The 22,345-nt window shown below is 32.8% G+C and overlaps 1 protein-coding gene across 1 annotated transcript in view; it reads left to right on the forward strand.

The window, feature by feature from the left end:
- The first annotated feature begins 695 nt into the window (after positions 1–695).
- LOC128987856 (soluble guanylate cyclase 88E-like) overlaps positions 696–22,345 on the forward strand; it is a 283,796-nt gene continuing 262,146 nt past the window's right edge. Inside the window, exon 1 of the mRNA XM_054408910.1 lies at positions 696–786. The gene's annotated coding sequence lies outside the window, so the exon portion shown is untranslated. The remainder of the gene's footprint in view (positions 787–22,345) is intronic.

Below are 22,345 nucleotides of genomic sequence, written 5' to 3' on the forward strand. Positions count from 1 at the left end.
GAGACGCTATTTTTGGCAATGAACTCCACTTGTCCAGATTTTTAAAATGAAGTGCATATCAACCTATGCTTATGTTACATATTTCCAAAGACTGTCCCTATTTTTAATCTAGCTGATCAGTTGACACAGTAAACATTATGTGCACTATTTAATTGAATATTTAATTAATTAAAGGACATAATAGCTTACGTTAAAGATGATGCACCTACTCCTCATGGACTGTCCCCTGGTGGAGGTCAAACAATGGCAATGCTTGCAAAAAGTAGTTTTGTATACATATAAGTTGGTAAAAAAATGGATTTAGTTAGAAACATATTAAGCAGTGTCCAGACTTTTTTGTCACCCTGTATATATTTCCATGTGTATGTTTGCATTTGAAAGGATGGTGTTTTTTGCCTCTAGGGACCTCAAAACGAAAATGTTAATCGGTCCCGGGTCCAGTTCCTACCATGAGTACTATGGTAATAGCTTATTCCCTATATGGTAAATTTCGCTAAAAGATGCATTCAACAAATCCTTGTCAAAATTGTTTCACTATTATTACTTAGCATTAGCAACCGAATGTAATTTTCCTATGAATGATTAAAGAGTTTTCTCCAGCTTCAACCACCTTTATCACCCCAGAGGGGGTGTCCGCGCGCATGTGCGGGTGTGCGGGTGCGTGCGACGCAACTGTCACTTCATACAGTCAGTGCCGTGATTGTTGCCATGACGCGTGGTGCTCTGTAGGATAGGCCAGTCTACGTCCTCAACTTTCACCAACTCGTCTGTAGTACACAGCTACAGGTAAACTAAACTGTTGTGTAATAAATTTCAATATCTTAATTTTTATGAACTGAAAAAATAAAAATAAAATAAATTATAGCAACAAAATATGTGACAACCTTATCTCCCATTTTACTGAAAGCAACCTATTTGTAGTGCATAGCTGAAAGTTAACTGAATTATTATTTGTATTTTTACTATTGTGTTTTATAAAGCAAAATTTATCGACATTTATTTTTTTATCTATAAATCGACCAGGTGAAATCATTGTCCTACTCACTAACTTATACTGGTTTATTGTAAACCGCTATTATACTTTCTAATTTAAACTAATGTTTTATTCGCGTAACTATATGTATTTTTTTACATATTTTTAAATTTCATAGATTAACTGAAGCCAATTTTGAAATATGTTTCTATTCTGCCCATGTAAAAGGTCTTTTGTTGTTTACCAATAATTTATTTTCAATAACAAACCTTTAACTTGAAACAAAAAAATCTGTTATATTTGTAGTTTTTTTTTTGGGAAAATATTCGTTTTACTCAGAAAGCGGCTTTTACCGCCTCAGGTTTCTACCCCTCAAAATAAATATTCAAAATTTTAGAACAAAATCCACCCTCTTCAGTTCCAGATGATAATTATAATCTAATTTTCTAACTAACTAAAAAAAAATCTAAAACTTTAAAAAATATTCAAACTAACAGTCAAACCGACTAGCTGAATTTGATAAAGAATAAGAAATGTACCCTCCATATGGATGACATTGGGTGACTACGCATTCGTCTACCATCGTCATGAACAACTATCTACAACTACTTTTCTTCGCCACCATATCCCTCAGGGAAGTTCTAGGGGAGCGATTAACTTTTCGTAATAATAAGATGTTACAATTAGCATTTGTTTGCTTGTTTACTTTAAATGTTTATATTTTCATGTAGTTCCTTTTTTGTTAAGTCTAGGGATTTATTTTAAATAATTAAAACACGATGCACACACTATATCAATTTCAAAACTGTACTTCGGAATTGGAACGCTTCAGTAAAAAAGCAGACCTAAATAATCGGTTAAATTTATAAAGTAAATTTATCGATGAGAATTTAATGTTTTTGTAACCAGCATAGAACCTTTGTTCGTAAGCATAGTGATGTCCAAATAGTTATCCTCATATCATTCAACTTTTGCCGTAAAATAGCATCCAACCGCGTTTTCTCAAACACTTTGAACCGTCTTGTTACTTTTACTGTCAACGAATTTTTTAATTCTAGGTCTATTATTCCATGTTTGTAATAAAATGGTTTCGTTCAACAAGGAAATACGTTATGCCCACGAATATTAGAGCAGATAGCGGTATGGGTCGTATACATAAACAAATGACGTAACTGGTCCGAATCCTATACTAATAACATCCTGTATAACTAAACTGATTTCTTGTGACACAAGTCGTCAAGGACAATGACAAAACATCGTCGCCATGCCATGTACATTACCTAAAAAACATGTGCAGCTCGAGAGAGACTCCAACGAGACCTCCGTATTTTATTTTGGCGTATTACTGCAAAACTCGCAGAAAGATCCATTTGCACTACAGCTTTGCGTAATAACACCTTAAAATAATCCTACACTAAACGGAAAAAGAACTGGTGTTTTTATACATCAAAATGGATATTTAAAGGACGCAGTTGGGAATTAAGTCTAACCGCAATCTTTAGCAAAAATTTAGAACGTTCTCCAGATTTGGCCTATTGTTTTAATTTTTTAATTCCTTCCCTATAGTTCAGTATTTTTAGCTTTTGTTTGAAGATTATTTTAAGTTGGTTACATTGTAGCAACATTAATTAGGGGACCATTTTCTTTCGAAATTATATTTTATCAATAAAAAGTATTACAATATTATCCTGGCCATTTATTTTGGGGCCCGAATGTAAAGCACTTAACATAATATACTAAGCACATTTCACCCCGACAACATGCAAATTTAAAGTAAGCTCATTTAAAATTACACAAAAAAACTTAAGAATAAATCTAAAACAAAATTTTAAATAGATAAGGTTTTACTAATTAACAAATCTAAAACTAACAGTCAAACCGACTAGCTGAATTTGATAAAGAATAAGAAATGTATCCTCCATACGGTACATATCGAAACACACGCTAAGCCTAGACGGCTGTACTACTCTCAGACGTACTTAAATAATAATATGAATTTTTTCGATACACTACTGTGAAATGACTTGTTTTCGATACATGTTTATCACCTGCGAAAATTCATCATTAAATTGATTACTACGGAAAAGTAATGTTTACAATGCAAAAGTAAAGTTTACTATTTTTTTTTTATTTTGCCGACGTAAACAAACAAAGGTGTGTTATTGTTTGTCAACTGTTTCAATTTCAATCAAAACTGTATATATACCAAGAGTATAACTTTAAATCGAAGGCATAACAAAAAAAAAAAAAAACTATGAGTTTTGCAATGTTTCTAACTGTAATAATTAAATATATGTCTGTTTTAGTTAACAAAATAATTAGTTTTTAGTTTTTGTAGCGTAGCGAAAATTAATGTTCAAAACACGAGTGAAAGTGGGTTCGATATATTCTCGACCATTTAAATGATCGGTGAATCTCGCACTTAAAAAACATATGGTCCCAAATATGTCATGACTCACTTTCTACTCTTATTAAGTTTATGAAATGAACTATTGTTACGTTACAAAGCTGAGTTCCAGAGTAAGAATTAAAATTTGGAGTTTTTTTCTTGTCTTGCCCGAAATGTGTTGTAAACACAGTGTTTGATTCTGTTCCTGTTCCTGTTTATGCCACTGAGTGCGTGTCAAAATTTCTGTTTAAAAAAGTTTATGTCTTTGGCTGAGTGCAATGTTTTTCTTAAAATTTATTCAGTTTCAGGCCAGATATTTTTTTTTCTGCGATACCAGGTTTGACAATACTTGGCTTTTTGCCAAACGCGAAGTGAGTGTGACCTTTCGAGGTCATGACCAACAGTTTACTAGTTTTCACCAAGACGGTTGTCTCATGTGACATATGATATTACTGTTGATGCAAACGAATATCATGGCCTATAAACTTTTTTTTGCGCCCAAAGTTTTTGCAGGCATTCACATGACATCGCATGCTCTGAAATGCCCACAGGCATGTCTATAGGATCTAAAAAGATAAATATTGCCTTGTTTGTTCATCTCGTTTCTTGCTGATATAAAATTTTCTATTCCTTCTTTTTGCTCGGGGGATAAAAGAGTTGGTACTGTTTTGTTTCATTTTCCTTCTACTTCCAAGTCTCAACCAAGTCTTTAAGTTCAGCTTACAAAGGATATAGTATTTTAATCTCTTTATTACTGTCTCTTCTATAAGCGACAACCATAAGCTAGTCTTATTTGGTGATACTTTCCGTTTCCCCCGGTCTGTGGGGATGAAGAAGAATAACATGAACTACATAGAGGATCTAGTTGGGTGGAAACCTGGGTCACCCTATCAATATTCTTGTCTTTTGTCTCCCCTTCAAATATTTTGACACATTTTTCATTTTCCTCTTTAAAATATTTGTCCATTAATTGTATGTCTTTTGCTAGAAATTTAGATTTAACTTTGTCTTTTTTAGCAGCAAAGGCCTTCAAACTTTAACTTAACATCTTCTCAGTTCATGTCAAATACGCCAAATAATTTCCTAATAACTTCATTGTATGGTTCTAGGCCCTGAATAAACAACATATGTTGTACTCAGTTTAGTGTTTTGAGCACTTGCCCTTCATATCACGCTGTCTTGTAACAGCAAAAATCTCTATCTTTCTGAAAACCAATAGCTAGAATTTCTTTAAAGAAGGTTTAGAATAAAGGCAGTAATTTATTGACTGTCTTCCACCTATCTTAGAAAAAAGAAGCAATTGATCATTATAACTTTGATTTGAATAACACTGTTATTATTGACAAGTAAAATTTAAGTATAGTCCACATTAAATGTACAACAGTTTTATTTGTCAACTTTCTCTTATTACGATTTAAAATTTGAAGGGTTTGCCTTGTTATAGGACTAATATGTTTAAATATATATATTAAGACTTTGTGTAACAGAATAAGAGGAGTGACGGAAAATGGGGAAATAATTACATTAACTCATCTCTTTATTATCTCCTTTAAAATTACATAAAAACCTTCAGAATAAATATAAAACAAAATGTTAAATGGATTAGGTTTTACCTCTCCACACGCAAAGCACGATGGTCCAGGCAGTACTATTTTCAGACGTACTTAAATAATAATATGCATTTTTTGCTACACTTATTGTGAAATGACCTGTTTTCGATTCATGTTTATCACTTGCGAAAATTCATCATTAAATTTTTTACTGCGGAAAAATAATGTTTACAATGAAAAGTAAAGTTCACTATCTTTTTTTTATTTTGCCGATGTAAACAAACAAAAATGTGTTATCGCTTTGTCAACTGTTTCAAAACTGCATAACATAAAAAAATTCTATGAGTTCTGCAATGTTCCTAACTGTAATAAATAAATATATTTTTTTGTCCTAGGACGCTAGGAACGAGCTTGGGATTGTTTTTCACATTACTTCAGGCTAGACCTAGGGGTTGCGGCATTATAACTTGGATAAAACCCATTGGTGACTTGACGGGGATCGAACCCGAGACCTAAGGGACTGAAGTCCCGCGCTGTAACCACTACGCCAGCTCGCTCCCCAATAGATATATTATAAATGAAATGAATATTCGGTTACTATTTGGTATTCAGTCTATTCGGCCATTTTTTCAGTATTCGGTATTCGGCCGAATACTAGTTGACATCTGGCCCAATACCGAATACACCCGTATTTAGTTTTAATTAAACTTTGTGGAAAAAATCAAAACGTTACACATTTTTTTAAAAAAAGGATTGTTATTTGTACAAAAACCAATATTTATTTTCAGAACTTGGTAAATTAATAATCAAACTTAATTAATGGTAAATTATGATGAATAAAAACAGGGTTTTCAGCACGTTTGGGCAGTAAGCGGTTGCGTTTAGCCTCATAACTTAGTCCAGCTTCTGAGGAAAGCCTTTCACGGGAGACACTACTGCAAGGCGATGATAGATACTTTTTAACTATGCTTGATAGGGTCTCCTTTGCGATTCAGGTGAACAGCTTTTAAATAGTAATCAATCTCAGTTGAAAATTATTTAAAAGTTAAAATATTTGCTCATTAACTGTATGCCTTTTGCTAGCAATTTACTGTAGATTTAACTTTGTATTTTTTTTAAGCAGCAAAGGCCTTTATCTCAACATCTTCTCCCCAGTTCATATCAAATACGCCAAAGAATTGTCTGCCAACTTCATTGTTTGGTTCTTGGCCCTTTACTAGACACATACCTTTGTAGACAACATAAAGCTTTCTTAATGATGTGCCACTTTTTCTTGCCAATTAAGGTACTTTAAATGGCCCACTTGAGCTGTTGAGTTCCCGATTTCCTCGTTGTAAGTTGCAGCATTTACGTATTTGTACATTTATGGTCTACTAGCTTGTACCCGCGGCTTTGTCCGTGTAAATTGAATAAAAGTTAAAACTAAAATAAATAAATAACATAAAATGAAATAAAAAATCCTTTTTCTTTTTAATACATTTTTATTTGAACAGAAAATGATTAATGGAGAACTTGAGGATGGACAACATTTTTTGTTTTAGAATACATATAAATTTTTGGAATTTGAAATTTGGGAGCAGGTGACATATTTCATGCGTGAAGCATGGCGAGGTTAAATGTACGCCGGTTACATCCAGAGTTTGTCCTTGGGATTTGTTTATTGTCATTGAAAAAGCTAATTTGATTGGAAATTGCATCCGTCGGAATTGAAATGGCATATTTGTTGGCACAATAGGGATTTGATTAAATTTCCTTCTCCTTTTGAAGGCCCAGTTATAATTTTTGCTTTTACGATGTTTTTGCCTAATTCTGTAATGATCAACCTGGTTCCATTGCTCAATCTTGATGCTTAGCACCAGCTGGTGTTGTGGTAACAGCTAATTCCAAAGAGTTTAAAAACTCTCGTGGGTGGTGGAACAGTATCATCATCTGTGATGGCAGTATCAATTTTTGGGTAGACGTAGGAGTTACCGTTTAATCTTTGGATGATTTGATTGTTCAACCTGGAAACTGTTTCATTTTTTTAGCCAATATTGTTCTTTCTCACACACACTTATCGTTCATGATATTTTTTTGGAGGTCAGGGAAAACTTTGCTAATTAATTCATTTTTGGAGCTCGTAGGTTGATAGAATTAATTTGTTAAAGTAATTTGCCTACCGAATCGGTTTTAAACCGGCCTTTCGGTCGGTTATCTTCTCCAATTGGTAATTGTCAGATTTTGGGCAAATGTGCCAGCGGCTTCATCATTGAAAAGCTGAACTCGCATGTTGGTTCTAAGGTACAATTTTTCTGTCTTGGCCCACAAAGAAGATGATTTTAAACACGAATCAATTTCATCTCCGGGGGTTCCTCTCTCAATAACAGGCAATGTTTTCCTAAAATCACCAGCCAACAACACACCTACACCACCCGAGTTGCCCCTAATATAATGTAGAGTTCTGTCCACTGCTTCCACTGAACGTTTGTGCGACATTGGCAACTCGTACCACACAATGAGTTTGCACCTCTCTAAAATTACACTCCGTTCACTACCTTTACTAACATGTAACATGTAGGCATTTCTTTCTTTCAGACTTTGTGAAATAGTTAATGAGGAGTTTCGGAAAACGGGGAAATATTTACTTACAATAACTGATCTTCTTATTAAGATTTTCGTTGAATTAAAACATCGACGTTATAATTCCATGCAATTAGGGGATTTTAACATGATGTACGTGATTAGATTCACTACTAAATGGAACACGATTAAAACAACATTCTATTAAATAGCTTGGGGTTGCTTTCACAAAATATCGTTGTTTCGCTTCTTCTCCAAACGGGAGAATTATCGTTCGCCTGGTAGTTATTTTGATCTATACTCATATTTTACACAGAATTCTTCCGCAGATCAGCTAAGAAATTATTTAAGTATTCATGTGCTTTAGAGTGCTTGAAAACAAACATCTTGAATTTACTTAATTAATATTTAAAAGATTTTTGATCATGTGGTATAACTAGATTAGTGAAGTTAATGTCATTTATTTAGCTCACGGAGTTTAAAGTGTGAAATAACCATAGCGGTTTTCCCGAATATAATTAATTATTTAGGCTATCTTTACCTCTAAAACTTCTATATTTGGCATTCGTGGAATTGACAAAGAGAAAATTTTTTTTTCTTAAGTAAATACTTACTGGCTGCTTCGTCTACCAGAGTAAGAGGTACAAGACGGCCTGAAATAATTTATTAACACTAGGCTAAGCTTACTGTCTTAGCTTGGCAAGAAAGAAGAGCAATTAGTTGTACCATGAGGATATTCTAGGCGATGCACCAGGGTGTCATTTTGCGGAATCAAAATTCTAACCATGGAGGATTAACAGTAACTGTACCGAGTGAGTAAGTATAAGCATTTCTTTTCAGAAGGATGTTTGCCAAGTCCAAAGACGCGTAGAAGGTGTCAATATACAAAGTATGTCCTTTGTTTGGTATATTAAAATTGTCCTTGCCAACTATTTATATCTTCAATTGTATACTATTTTATCTCCAATGAATAATCTGATGGGTCAAAAACCTTGAAATCCTTGTTAAGGATTAACACGCCAACAACATAACCAAGACAAACCAATCTTTGTGTATAATTTGGGAATAATTAAGGCAGTAAATTAAACCGTTGACTACGGATCTACTATGGCTGTTTTTATAGATGGGAAGTCTATCCTGGTAAATATTAAACCAGCATAAAAATCATAACAAATTGCAAACGTTATATGCAGTGTATATGTGCAACAATGTTAAAGTTCACCTTATTACAAGCGAACTAAGAGATGATTTTTAAGTTGACATTTATCCGTGAAGAACAGTCTAATTTACGTACGACATTAATGCAAAGTGTTGTCAACCCTCCCTCTCCAAGAACATGTCCATTCATGCCGTAGGCTGTTAGGAACGTCGACGTTGACAGGGCCGTGATGGATACTGTTGATATTTCTTTTGGATTGACACGATGGAAAGGAAATTGAATCTTAGCGATCAGTCTAACGGAAAGTCCTTTCAATTCCAACATCCGTTTAACTGAAATGCTTACAAAAAATTTTGCCTGTTAAACAGATGCATATACATTTTGCAAGATGTATCTTAAATGAAACTGAATGAACCGCAAAAAAATCAATGAAACATGAACTTTTGATATACAGGGTGTTTGGTACTCAGTGTGAAAAAAATTTTTTGGTGTAAGTACAAAGTAAATGCAGTATGATTATGCATATAAAATGTCCCAAGTCTAAAAATTAGCTTCCCAAAGAATTATTTTATGTTTTTCAAAAATAACTATGTTTTTAAACTTAATACAGCTATTTCTCAATTACCTGTAAATGGATTTGAGTAGACAATGTCATTTTCGTGTTCTACATTAAATTTTGAATAAGAATAATACAAAATGACAGAGGATCAGTTGTAAAAACTCCATCGTAAATAGATTCAAAGATAAAAATTAAGATGTCTGATAAAAATGCAAAAAACATTTGTCAATTGCATTTGTTCACACCCTGTATACAGGAAAGTGTCGGAATATGTTAAAAACTGCGCCATTTTATAAGCTTTCCAACCATATGCTACACTATTGAGGTTTAGATATTTTTTTGTTTATTTTAGTGGTTTGAATGCCAGAAAACAGGGAACTTTTTTACTGTTTTTACTGTTCAAGCTGAAACAAAAATACAACTTTTGCTTAATACATGCTGACTTTCTATGTTTTAAATGATAAAGACGCCATGCTTTGTAGTCTTCAAACCACGAAAGCGTACATAAGCAGACAGAAAGCTCAATGGTGTAGCATATGGTTGGAAAGCTTATAAAATGGCGCAGTTTTTAACATATTCCGACACTTTCTTGTATACAGGGTGTGAACAAATGCAATTGACCAATGTTTTTTGAATTTTTACCCAACATCTTAATTTTTATCTTTGAATCTATTTACGATGGAGTTTTTACAACTGATCCTCTGTCATTTTGTATTATTCTTATTCAAAATTTAATGTAGAACACGAAAATGTCATTGTCTACTCAAATCCATTTACAGGTAATTGAGAAATAGCTGTATTAAGTTTAAAAACATAGTCATTTTTTAAAAACATAAAATAATTCTTTGGGAAGCTAATTTTTAGACTTGGGACATTTTATATGCATCATCATACTGCATTTACTTTGTACTTACACCAAAAAATTTTTTTCACACTGAGTACCAAACACCCTGTATTTTAGTGTGCTTATTAGGGATGGGTCGATTTCATATCTCAAATCCACTAAATTTTCTGTAAAAATTTGAATTCACGATTTAAGTCGAATTCTGGGGTGATTCGACTTTCGAATTCGAATTTGTCAACAATAAATCGGTGATTTTAATGAATCCACACAATTTCACAATAATTCATCACTGATTTAGTAATCCGTACTGATTTCACGAGCACCCTTTTTCCCCTCCACAAAATATCTAAAATTACCCTATGGTTATCGGCAGCCTTCTTCTGCATGTCCCTCTTCTTAGTAATCTCAGACGATAAACTAGGTTTAAGCACGGTAAAGGTTTTTTTTCCTTACAGAACGAATATATGCGCAGCCTTGTTCGAGGCAGGATGGGTACAGAGTAAGTTCGATACCATTTTTGCTCAAACTCCTTAAATTCACTACTGGCAAATTTTGGACCATTATCACTAACCAACCCCTCAAGAAGTGAAAAGTCGCACACAACGTACGCAGCTTTCCAGTAGTCATGAACGATGTCGTATATTTCAGGATAAAATCATTCATTTACTGAAACTATCTACAACGATAAGCATTTGTCTTCTAGTCTTAGGATCTTCCGCGTGATCAACATGGATGCGCTTCACCTACTCAAAGGTCTAGGGCACTGACACCAAGGCCCCTTTACCTGTATTTTATCTTAAATTGCGGTGCTTTACCACAGAAATCCTGGTGCTTTGACAAATATGACACGAAAGAACAAAGCCCCGGCTACCAAACAAAACTTCCGGCTAACATCTTTATTATATTAATTCCGGGAAAAACAGTGTGCTGGCAAAACTTTTGTAGCATTGCCTGTTGGGCTTTTATCATAAAAATAAAAATAAAATCATGGGAAGTCTTCACTTTCTTTACCCTGAGCTTTATATTTAATTTGTGAAACACAACCTCCATTGGTCAGTTCTTAAACCCAAGCTGAAACGCTAACTGGATCAAAAGGACTTTTTATTGAATCTGAATGCATATAAAAACTGTTATCTATGTTTATGTGTTTTTATGTTTGTGTCTTTTTTGTTTTAAAAATGATTAAAGGTAAAAATCCCATATTTATAATTTATCCTCTGATCGATTTGAGGATTTATTCGTGGGTTATTGATTGAAACATGTATTTTATGATTTTTTTTATGGGGTGGGTTCAACTTTTAAGAGGGTGAACGGAACTTAAACCAAAATGTTTTGCAAATCGACACTGTTTTACAGACTGATATAAGTATTAGTTCAGTTAATTACACCATCGAATCTAATTTTGAAAAATTGTCTTTTTTTACCAAAAGAGCAACCCTTGTCACAGAGCACATATTTGAAATATAGGGTATTTGGAATATAGAGCTATATTTTCACACTGATCAATACTGTATGGGATTATTATGTAAGATTTGTTTCATTTTGGGATTTCTTTAAAAATTGCAATGTTGAGTTAATTTAAAAAAATTTCAGCCTAACATTCCCAAACGGCTGATTTGTTGCATGTGTGTGTTAAACACAGTAAACTAATATACAGTAATTTAAATTCAAAATATAATACAATGAGTACCCTACTATAACCGAGTTGCTTGCTGAACGAGTGCCAATGAATGTTTCTGCTAACAACCAGGTAATCTACTTCCATCCAGGCGCGAGATCTTGTTACTCCTGACTGCGGAACACCGACGAGAACTTTTCTGGCACAACTTTTGACCGAACATATTTTTCTTATCATAATGGAAGGATTGTTTGATTTTATTTTAATTTGCACCAAAACGTTGCATATAATTCAGTTTTAATATCTAACTTTATTATATCACGAAAAAAGTTTCCAATTGGAAAAATAATATCATTGAATATAATGTTAGCTATGATACAGTAATCTTTTTGTTTTTCATTCCAAATACTGTAGATAGAATATAGTGTGCGATTCTCTCGGTATCCCCGTGCGTCCTTTTAATAATGTTTATACATTGGCCTAAGTTCACTAGTTGCACAAATTATTATTTTATATAAAGTGAGACCAAGACCAATAAACAAATATCAATAGATTATTGATTTAAATAGTGGCATGGGAATTTCACTGTAGCGTCGCCTTATGTAGGGAGAGTGAATAAAGATTTACTTCTGATGACGGGGCGAAATACGAGGAAGATGTACCGATCACAATATCTCTGCACTAAGATAATATACTGCAAATTGTTATATGTTATTGTAGCCTAATAGTCTAATTACTTTTTTTCGGAGTGCTGCGGCGTAATACAGGACTAGAAGATTTTGAAATTCAAAAACCAACTTCCACGGTGGTCATTATTTTAGTTAGTATGTACTGTTTTGAAATTGTGTTTTAATTATTCAATTTTAGCGACTCAAAATATTTTATTCTAAAATATATCTTATTAGGAATCTGTTCAGTATATTTAATATCTTGTTGTGGTTGGACAAAGTAAAGAAGCTAAGCTTTGAAGATTCAATTTCAAGTTAACAAAAGCTTTGGAAAGTTCACCGAGAAGCCTGTGTACAGTTTGTCTCATCAAAGTAACAGACATTTAAAAATCCTTAGTTAAACCTGTAATCATACGTAACCTTATCCCAATCCATTCTCCTTTTCAAAGCATATTTCCCTAACCTAAATGACTCTTTTCGTCAAGAGCCTAATTTTTGATTTTTGAGTCGGAAAATAAGCAAGGGACAATCAACACCTTCAAGAAATTTGGACCCGTTTTGTGAACTATATTGCACTACACTTTAATGCAACCCACAAAACCGTTTTATTAATAATCCGTTTATGCATTTTCATTCCCAAAATATATTATAAGCATAATTTTAGTATTTATTTTAGACACTATTATTTGATTATTTAAAAAAGATATTTTAGACAACAAATAATAAAGTAACACCATACTTCACTAGATATGGTGAGAAGAGAATCTGCTATACGATATTTTCAATTGGACGGTCGAACCGGTCAAGCCTTAAACAACCTGATAAGCAGCTTGGCTCGCTTCATTCGCTTTACTAAGAGAGAGTTTTAAAGTCATTGTTTTTTATCTTTGTATACATACAATATAGTCTTGTATTGCAATGGTTTTTACAATCTGTTGGCGCTGAACATTGTGTATTGTGTTTCGGGATACTTTTTTTGTCAACATTGGTCAAGCTGCAAATACATAAATATTTCAGTACTCACATTCTAATCTGAATATTGCTGGTTATATAGTTGCTAGACCTAGATGATTTAGTCGTTAAGATAACGGTCCGTTAATGACGCTGCTTAACAAAAGGTCGATACCATATAATAACTTGACCAGGCTTTGGACCGTTCCTAAACGAAAACTTCAAGAATGCCGATGGAGTGCAAACGCAACTAATAATATTTTTTTTCTAAGCCGAGCCGAAATTGGAGACGGTTTATTTGATTTCTATTTCATTGAACTACAATATACTCTACTATATACTTATTTGATTTTCTTTCCTAGGTATTGTATTTTTATTTGGGATCATTTACATTTGATCACTAAGATGTATGGTGAACGATCGCGTGCGTTGATTTCTATATCACGTCTCTTAAGTCTTAGGATGACATTAAAAGCAATATTTTAATGTTTTATTTGTATACAGGGTGATTGATATAAGTGTGCCAGCCGTTTTATTCGCAAACTATAAGAGATATCAAAAAAAGTTAAATGGTAAGTGCCTTGGATTTTTTATTTAAAAAATTGTAGTCAAGTCAAACAAATTATTTTAGCCGCCATTTTTCCAATATGGCCGCCAACTTTGATTATTCTTATGGAACATCCTGTATTTTATGATGTATTCTGGTAGAAAATGTGATTTTAAGACGATTTTATTCTTGTGATTTTTTTTTGATAAACCTAACCGTTTCAAAGATAATAATGGTTAAAGTTTTGAAATTTTTGCATGAGAAAGAGTTCCGATACAGGCCTAAGCAAGCATGCCAGCTGTTTTATTCGAAAACCATTCAAAATTTCACAACTTAAACCATTATTATCTTTGAAACGGTTAGGTTTATGAAAAAAATCACAAGAATAAAATCGTCTTAAAATTAAATTTTCTACCAGAATACATCATAAAATATAGGGTGTTCCATAAGAAAAATCAAAGTTGGCGGCCATATTGGAAAAATGGCTGCTAAAATAATTTTTTCGACTTTACTAAAAAAATTTTAATAAAAAGTCCAAGGCACTTACCATTTAACTTTTTTTGATATCTCTTATGGTTTTCGAATAAAACGGCTGGCACACTTATATCAATCAGCCTGTATAATAGTTTCAACGTTTTAAAAATTATCAGATATTTAATGCCAACAATAAAATAAAACATACGCCATGGACGATAACCAACGCCAAAAGATATTTTTCTAAGCAGATCCATAAGAATGAAAAATGTCTATATGCTTATAATACGTAAGTTATATTTACTTATTATTTAAACATGATGCATCGTGAACTTGCTATTTTTACTCGCGCTTCACTCATAGGCACACCAGGCACGCACACACAGGCTACTACCACTCCACGCTGTCTACACGCTAATAGCTTCATTGTAGTTGAATGCGCGTGCGCTGCACACTGGTGCGTGTTGGCAGCTTGCTGTGATTTAAGTCGAACTGAGAACATACGAAGGTTGATTCGGTGTTGATTATAAAAGAAATAATTGTGTTGATTAGCTATAAAAACATTAAATTCCATTTTGTAGCCCCTGAACTACTTAGTATAAACTAAATTAAAACATACCTCGTCTTGCAGTTCAAATAAATAGTGTCTTTTTCAATCCACTACATGTTTCGCCATGTTGGCATTTTCAAGTGGGTAAACAGAAACATTGAGACTTGAAACATTATAATATCCGAATTGGACTCGTCAAATTGTAGAAATTTACAAATAAACACAAAACTGTACATACATTTGACACGTACGAACGAAACATTATCATGTAGGCCTACAACACTTATTGTAACCCGATCACGGCACTGACTGAGACAGAACTGGCAGGAAAACTAAGAAGTCTCAGCTCCTCTGTTATCAGAGGTACAAAGGTCAACTTGCTTGTGTCCAGAGCTATGGGAGATGATTGTATTAAATATTGCATGAGAATTGAAATTTAATTTTTCATTTAAAATATTTTGCTTTGTTTCTTCTTTATTGTAGTTACTGTATATTTCAAATTGTTCCAGAAAATCTAGCTTATTCCCTTTGTTGCAAATGTGTAAAATTTGTAAGCTGTTTTCTATTTTGTCTACAGAATGATTAGTATCTATAAGGTGTTGGGCAAACGTTGATTTTTGTTTATTAGTTTTGGGGTCGGGGTAGTGTTCCTTGAAGCGCTGAGTAAAAGTTCTGCCAGTCTGTCCAATATAAAAATTAGGGCATTCCATGCAATTTATTTTATATACCCCTGATTTTTCAAATTCATTCTTATCACTTGTATTACGGGATAGTGCCTGTTTGGTTTTATTTGTTGTTCTGAAGGTCAGATGGAGTCCGTGTTTTTTCAGCACTTTGTGGAGTCCATTCTGGGCTGTTTGACTGTATTCAATGCAAATGAATTTCTTTTCCGATTTTCCAGTAACATTCAGTTTTTTGTTTTGTGTGTTATTATTGAATTTTGAAACTAGTTTGTCGATCATACTCGGCTTATAACCGTTGGAGACTGCAATCTGTTTGATAATGTTTAGTTCTCTATTGTAATCTGTGGTTGAAAGAGGAAAATTAAGCATTCTGTTTACTAGGCTTTACTAGACGGGATGATATGTCTGTCTCAGTCAGTGCCGTGATCGGGTTACAATAAGTGTTGTAGGCCTACATGATAATGTTTCGTTCGTACGTGTCAAATGTATGTACAGTTTTGTGTTTCAATGTAAATTTCTACAATTTGACGAGTCCAATTCGGATATTATAATGTTTCAAGTCTCAATGTTTCTGTTTACCCACTTGAAAATGCCAACATGGCGAAACATGTAGTGGATTGAAAAAGACACTATTTATTTGAACTGCAAGACGAGGTATGTTTTAGTTTAGTTTATAAAAACATATTAAAATGAACAATAGGCATCACAAACGTCATACGCAGTATACTTGTACATGTAGATTGCCTACATTTACAATACATTTGTAATGAATGTTATTGTATTCAAAATAATGTTGTTCTAAAGTAATTTTGGTGAGATTGATTATGTCATTTAATTTTGTTACTTAGATTTAGATTTTAAGATTTACATTTTAAATTTGATACTTAGTAGCTCTTCTTTAATGATGTTAATTGTTTCTTTGATTGGGATATTTGTATACATGTTAACAATGTCGAAAGAGATAAATATTGTATTTTGTGGAATTTGTATGTTTTTTATCAATTCAGAAGAGTTTTTGATTCTGTAGTTGTGCTTTAAATTTATATTATTTTTTATATAATTTTTGAGAAATTTACTTAAATTGTATGTTGGTGCCTTTCTGAAGTCTTCAACTGGTCGTATAGGAATGGTTGCTTTGTAGGTTTTGGGACGCCCAGTGTAGAAAATTTTGGATTCTTCATTTTTATGAGAGTGTTGGTTCGCTTTGGAAAAGTCTTATGTTTTGTAACTATTAGTTGGATCTTTTGTTAATGTGGCAAAGTCATTATTTTGAATGAACTCAGTAATTTTGATATCATAATCTTGTTTGTTGATAATAATTATTTAATAGCATTTGTCTGCTTTTGTAATGGTAGCATTGTTTTCTTCTAATTTCTTTGATATTATCTTGATGATATTTTCTAAGTACTTGCTTAGATTTGTAGATTATATTTATTTTTGGAGTTTCTTTCTCTATTTTATTTAGTTCGTGTATTAAGTTGTGTCTCGTAGGTTCTTTGAATTTTATTTGTTCTAAGTAATGCTTCAATACCCAATAAATAATTTTCGTAGACATTATCTTTGAAATCTAGGTTTATTGTATTTCAGAGATTTCTCTAGTACAGTTGTTTCTTGATTTGTTAAATTGATGTTACACAAATTTTGAAGTCCATTACTTTTTATTTACTTACATGTTTTCTGCTTTTTGTGGTTCTATAAGATTTGTAATCTTTTCTTTTGTTTTGCCATTTTCTTTCTTAGTATTGGACTAGTCCAATTAGTTATTTTCATATTGCATTATTTCATCAATAGCTTCTGGGTAGTATGATTTGATTAGCGCGTGGTAAACTTCTCCTTTTGTTCAATAGCACAATGTAGTTTGGAATTAAGGTAGTTTCTTTATTCTTTACCATTCTCCTTGATGTTACTAATGATTTTGTGTCGGTTTAAGATTTGCATTTTATGTTAATTTGAACATAATTTGGAATGATGTTTTCTCTTAAATATATCTTGTTAAATTTGATATCTGTTTTTATTGTTTCTGTTTTTAGTGTCATGTATTTATATTAGTGAACTAACTTGTGGTTGTTAACCAGTTCCCTCGAATATTGTTCGAGTATTGTATTGTCGTATATTGTTTACTCTTGAGGGTCCCTATTAATAATAAATGAATTAAAGAATTGAAAACTAGTATCCTTGAAGTAAATATTTTATTGAAAACTAACATGTTTCGGCTCGTAGGCCATGATCACAGTTAAGTTATAAATTAATACTAATCAAACAGAAAACACATAACATATATTTATAATCTACGTATTAGTTGGTATTCAAGTTAATTCGTTAGTGGAGTTGACTTATGTATATTTTATAATTTATAAGTGCAAAGTTAATTAATTATTTATTTATTGGGTTATTTGATAATTAGGACTTTGGACAACATGGTTAAGGTAACCTGTAGTTGAAGGTTGTAGGTTGTGTCATTGATAACATGAATAAAGAATATAAAAGAATTTGGAAAAACATAGTTAAATTTAAAACCTAACAACATTTCTGCAATCGATTACTGACCATTTCCTTCTCTTTTTGCTCGAGTGGTCAATTTAGACAACAGTGTTTAAGATATTCCCGGAGCTAATGAGGAAAGTAGCACTTGTCCACAATTTAAACCTTGATGATGAAAATTAAACAAATGAGTTTTTATACAGTTAATTTATTTCTTAATTGACAATAAAATGTTTTATGGTGATGTGGGAATATCATAATTAACCACAGTAAACAAATTAAAAACACTGACAAAATAATTTAAGTCAATGTGAATTATTATTTGTCTTACAATATTCAACACTTATCACATATATCATCTCATACAGGACACCAAATTTATCTTAAAGTGATTAAAAAAATTAACTGCTAGTGATGTATTATATATTTTTAACTAAATTTAAGCTCACGCGATCATTTAACCTGTAAAACATAAATTCACTGGAACACATAGCTTTACAGCACATGTTTTAAAAGAATAAGTTCAATGTGAAACACTAAAAACTTTAAAATATTTATAAATAATAAACGAAAATAACAAACTTTATACATATGAATAAAAAAAACAACATTCCGTTATTATATTCTTGGTTTAATTTCGGCGTCAAATTTCTTCTGTTGTTGATACAAAAGGATGCAAATCATATAATTTCGCGGAACCTGCTCCATCTTTACAATTTGTTCATTATGATGATAAAATATTAAAAAATAAATTACTTGTTTGTCAAAGTTTGTAAGTGCTACCTTAATGAAGTACAGTTCTCATTTTCACCAAGCGATTCGATTTTCCTTTTTAAGTGAAAAGTTGCATTAGGAAAATAAGTTGTTATTATCACGGAAATATAAAAATATTCTTAGAAGTGGTAGAATAAGGTTAATCAATTTAAAAGGTTGTTGGTTTTGTGAACGTCATGTTAAATCTTTTCAAATTCGGGTGAGCGTATCTTTTGACGGTTCAAACTTGATCAACCCTCGTCTTTCTTGACTCCCTCTTGAGTTAAAACTACAGATACTATCGTGTCTGTCTCTAGCTTGTTTCTGTGTGAGGTTTTTACATTATTTAATGTGCCAAAGAGCCTTTCCACACTTGCGTTCGAAAATGACAAAACTAACCACAGGATCTCTAAAACTTTGCAAAAATTCTTGAACAGAGGTAAACCTGTAGATTTTTAGTTCGCTAACGTCCTTCCAGTAAACGTCAGCTGTAGCAGTAGAGCATTTTAGCCCCTGGAAATTGAGAAGAGCATGTTCCCGCCATTCTTGTTCGACTTTTTTTGGGATCAACAACTTTTGTTAGAACAGGAACCTTTTTAAGTACAGTTTGTAAAGTCTTAACCTTAAAAGACTGAGCATAGTTATGATCCACAACCTCAATCAGTTGAAAGAGTTCATCCTCAAATGAAAATATTTCTTATATTTGTGTCACCTTCTCAATATAAAAATTATTAAATATTGTAAGACAATCATCAACGTTTTCTCTGGAGTGGTTAGGATCCTCTTTGAGTTTGGACAAGTTTTTAGTCGATGTCACGCCCATGTATGTTTCTTCCTAAGTTGTTAAATTCATTGTGGCAAACCTTGAAAATGTTTTCTCACTAGATCTGTCTTCAGGTAATCTATATATTAATAGGCATTTATCATAAAATCTCTGAGAATTTTGTATACTTCACATTTTAGTTTGTGTAGCAGAGGGGGGTCGCTTTGGAACATTTCGTTGAACTCTATTTAATAGACCCGGTGTTCTTACTGCTCCAAGTACATTTTTGCTTGGATTAGGACTCCAATTAGGACTGGGACGGGTGGCGTCGTCCTGTAATCCAGGTACTTGGAGGTCACGGATTGTGGATATTTATAGGCATGCACTGTGGATGGGATACTCCCTGGTGTGGATTAACGTCCGCACTAGTGAGTACTACTACTATCCGCAGTACTATCCTGATAATTAGACCAATTCGTATATACCAAGGAAAAATGTGGTTCGGATTCCACTATAAACTGTAGGTCCCTTAGTTGCCATTAGCTGTTTGGGCTATTAATTAACAGCTGTGTCTAAGGAATGTCGGTCTTAGTCACTAACAAGACTACAAGATCGCGCCACTCATCCTACACTCATCTCCATTCATACTTGGCTTAAAATACCTACATAGTATGGTCGCCATTTCATAAGAAAGTATAAAAGAAAGTATTATATTAAGGTGAATGAATTATTGATAGTCGATACAATATCATCTAAGGTTTTTTATGGGTTCTCAAAAGCCAGCTGTCGGAAGTAGTGCTAAGGGCTGTGTACTGGCAAAGAATTCTGTCAACACATTCTTTCAGTAATAGCCGATGTGTTGGTGATGGCGTTAGAATCTTTATAAGGTCCACATGAAAAAAAACTTATGATATTCTTAGATTTTTTCTTGCCTTGCAAAACTTTGACTGAAGTGTGCCACTACATTTCTTATCAAGTCTTCTAGATATCTAGGGAGCTTTAAACAAGCTTTTGAAGCCACTAGGTGCATCACGTGACATGAGCATAAAAAACTACATTGGGAAAATCCTATTCAGAATTGTGACAACAGTTCAATCGATACAAATTCATTATATAATATGTAGGCTACTAAAGTGTTATTGTAAATTCTGTGATAATAAAGATTTAACTGAACATTTTTTTAAAGTACATATTACTTTATAACGGTCAATGTTATATATCTCTAAAGCGACTGAATGTAGTATAGCCAAATTTCAACATTTTCTTCCTTATATCATTTGGACTACAGTATTAGTTTATAACTAAAAAGCAGTTGCATCTTAAATATTTAATTGTTCATAAAAAAAAAAAAAAAAAAAAAAAAATAGCAATATGTTTGACTTTAGGAATTGGCCAACGCAGAATGATTGGTTGATCTAAAAGACATAATCTGGGGTTGTTTAAATAATTATTTTCTGCTTTGTGAAGGGGATGACGGTGAAGATCCTGGATGTTGGTTAAGAAATTGATTTTATGGAGGAGATGTGAGCAGCCGATATGAGTCATATAGCCTATGTACCGTGGTGATGTTGTCGACGATGTGTTTTGAAGTGGAGGTGAACTATTAATAAGATGGCCAGAAGTGAAGTTATGGATAGTTGAGGTATCGCGTGGTTGTGTGTAAATATTTGTCTTAATTCTCTGAGAATATTTGTGTTTGAGGGGACTTTTTCCCTTCAACTTGTTTTTCAACGGATCAAAAATTGTTCTTCTTTCTCACTGTCGCTACTGCTGCTGCTGCTTACTATGCGTGCAGGCTTAGTTATTCTCCTTTTATTTTTACCTCCCTCTACATCTGTCCAAAAATCAGAAGTTGATTGTGGTAATTTTTCTTTGTTTATGGCATCATGGGGAATCTAAAAAAACCAAACTAAACAAACCTAAAGGTATTTTTTTAGGTGGCTGGAAAAACCGAGAGTATGCCAAAACGTGACCACTTGTACTAGTAAAGAAGAAATCTTCTCTACTTGTTCCCAGTGTGTTGATAATAATTTGACCACACAGCTGATGAATGAATCTTGGTTTATATACAGATTAGATCACTAAAGCAATTAGTATAGTACAAATAATAACCTTCTCTAATTAGCGTAGATGACATGGTTCCATTTTAATCTCTGCGTCGTAGATCATCTTTTTGCGTGGCTGATTTGTTCTTTTAAAGTACTTTGATGATTACTTCTTGCATAGTACATTTAAATTGAAAGTAATTGTAATTATTACAGATGATAAAATATAAAACTGCGCTATTATTTTATTATTAATGTTGTAAGAGAACAGTCACATAGCGATGTGTTAGACTGCGAAAGTTGAGGGCTTTGTAGGCTACATCAACAGCACTCCACATGGGTCTAGTACTAAGATTAGAGACTTTAAAAATACCAACATCAAATAAAATTTGCATGGCTTATGAAAAAAAACTTTTTCTGGTTAAAAACGTTTCCTTATGAAAAAAAAAATACCGTTGTTGGAGGTTGCTATGTTTTCCACAAATCAAATTTGACCGTTCTTTAACCGTTCTTAATTATCTTTTTCCGATGTAGATATCTTAAAATAGGGAACCTGAACGTTTTGAACTGGGGATCAGTCCTCTCATCAACCAAAGGACCTTCATTATGATTGTCTTCTGTAAAAGGCATTTTATCTTCAGACTAATATATACTCCCTGTTGATAGTGACCTCTCTTCAAAAATTCTTCTTACAATCTGCAGTAGAGGTAAAGCACAGTTTTTTTTTTCAATTGTTGAAGATAGTTTTCAAATATGAAGACACTGAAATTGTCAAGTGG

This window comes from Macrosteles quadrilineatus, unplaced genomic scaffold, assembly GCF_028750875.1.
Source record: "Macrosteles quadrilineatus isolate MER2022 unplaced genomic scaffold, UCM_ALF_1.0 Scaffold_2__2_contigs__length_208266976, whole genome shotgun sequence".
Taxonomy (NCBI): domain Eukaryota; kingdom Metazoa; phylum Arthropoda; class Insecta; order Hemiptera; family Cicadellidae; genus Macrosteles; species Macrosteles quadrilineatus.